Raw genomic sequence first — 2,406 nt, forward strand, 5'->3', positions numbered from 1 at the left:
AGAGTCCCAGATTCTCCTTCGAATATTTTGAAATATTTTGAACTCATTTTAAAATATAAAAAGAGTTTTAAAATTAAAAACATTCTTTTTTTAATTCTAAAATTATGTTTGCATCTTATATGTTAAAATTTGTAACATAATTTGTAACAAAATGATTATTTTATATATATATATATATATATATATATATATATATAATTAATGATTAATGTAAATAGATATACTGTAACAATTTGCAATATTACGTATTTAGATTATATTTAATATTTATAATATTCATGATGGATCAATATATACTACAAAAATTATAAAAATAATAAACATGAGAATAAGTTGGAAAGTATGTATTTCAGTATGTTTCAGTTATATTACAAATATTAAAGCAATAATATTACAAATATTAAAGCAATATGTAAGTTTTTTAGAATACATGAGAAATTATATCTCTTTTCTTTGCGCCATCTATAAATATAATGTCGTTATTAAATTCCATTTCTATAAAGTTAAATTCCATAGGTGCATCGTCGTTTCCTATACAAATATTATGTAAGATACAAGAATATTATTAAAGGTATCATCTCTGTGTTATACATGTAAATATATTGTAACTTGTGAAATCTCTTTTTTAACATCCCAAAGGCACATTCAATAGCGACACGTGTTTTTGAGTGTTTTGTGTTAAAATGTCTCTGTATATCGGTTAAGTGACCATTGTCCCGGTAAGGAGTCAACATATATTTTGTCAAAGGATATGCTGAATCCGCTAAGAGATATTTATTTTGGAAATATCTATTTTCATTCTGTTATCAGTTGTTGAATATCGCTTAAACGCCATACTCTCGCGGCATGAACGCGTCCACATATTTCTGTAAAAATATCTATAAATCTATATTTATAATCACAAATGTCTTGCAACTTGAATATGCCTTGCCTTGCATATTGAATGAAAGCCTTTGCGGTTAATATAACTATCCAAGTTTTCTATAGGTGCACTTATAGCTATATGAGAACCATCTATTGCTCCTATTACTCTTGGAAAGCCATGCAATTGATGAAATTGTCTTTCGAAATTTATCATTGTATGCGGTTCGGGCCATTTAATATATCTTTGGACTTGTTGAGTGAGTAGCATCATAACTTCAAATACTGCTTTCCAAATGGTGTCCTTACATACACCAAATCTATTTGCTATTGACCTATAACAAAAATTATATATCCCTCTATATATACAATTGTTAACAATTGATCTTTTTATTTATAAAAAACAAACTTTTGTCGATAATATTTACACAGCATAGACACAGATTATAAGCCTGAACAGCAAAGAAAATGATAACAACTCTACCATTATATTGCTAATACGATTTTAAAAGCTTCTGATTAGAAGCAACACAACAATATAACTAAGTAATGAGATTAAGATAATATTTAATAAAAATATGCTTAAAACGTCTTCGCGTCAGATAAAAAAATATATGTCCTTACAAAAATATTTCACTGTTTTTATTCTCATATTGCCCACTTTAATCTATTATAAAAGTTTATAAATCATTTATAGATTATAAAGGGACTCTTTTATATATCAGCACATTAATACGTTTCTCTTTTATTCATTTTTGAACACTTAAACGATCTATTAAAAAATATACGCGCTAAAAATAGACTATAATGGACAATATAAGGATAAAAACAGTGAAATGTTTTTGTAAGGATGCACACATTGTGATTACACATAAAATATGGCTACATATAGATTCAGAGTTTCTATGGTACTTTTAATGGTATTTGATGTTTACTGGGGATTCTCTCTTAACTACAACTTTTGTTGGGAAAAAAAACATAGAAATAAACATAGAAATACAAATGTTTGCATAAATACGTTTTAGCAACATATTTCATATAGAAGTAAAATAAAGCACTCCACTTACCTGTGAACTTCTTGATTACCAAGAAACCATAAAGTTATGACTATTTGTTTATGGGGAGACATTTTTACGGCACCACGTTCACGATATAAATAAGGTCCAAGGACTTGCACTAGCATTTCAAATGTATGTTTCTCGAGTCGAAAATGCGACTTGAAATCTATTAAGATAATGTTTATGTTGTAGACTACAAATATTTTACTTAAAAATACCACAGCATAACAAATTATAATGTAACAAAAGTTAAAAGCCTTTTACTTATTAAAGAATATGTGACAATGACAGTCATAATAATTTTGTATTCTATGATGACGTTTTCTTTCAGGTGAAAAATCAACAATATCATCGTCATCTAAAGGATCAGCAAAAAATATGTTCCAAACTGCTGGTAGATCCATTTCTTGTCTAAAAACATAATTATTGTAAGATATTCAAGTATGAAAGAAATAATCTGGATCACGTCCAGTTCATAAATGTTTGT

At 27.1% G+C, this 2,406-nt stretch overlaps 1 pseudogene; it reads right to left on the minus strand.

The window, feature by feature from the left end:
• Window positions 1-542: 542 nt before the first annotated feature.
• The window catches only part of LOC116851281, a 21,574-nt pseudogene continuing 19,710 nt past the window's right edge, over window positions 543-2,406 (minus strand).

Source organism: Odontomachus brunneus, unplaced genomic scaffold (assembly GCF_010583005.1).
Source record: "Odontomachus brunneus isolate Ranch 3 - 2012 unplaced genomic scaffold, Obru_v1 Obru_scaffold_170, whole genome shotgun sequence".
NCBI lineage: Eukaryota > Metazoa > Arthropoda > Insecta > Hymenoptera > Formicidae > Odontomachus > Odontomachus brunneus.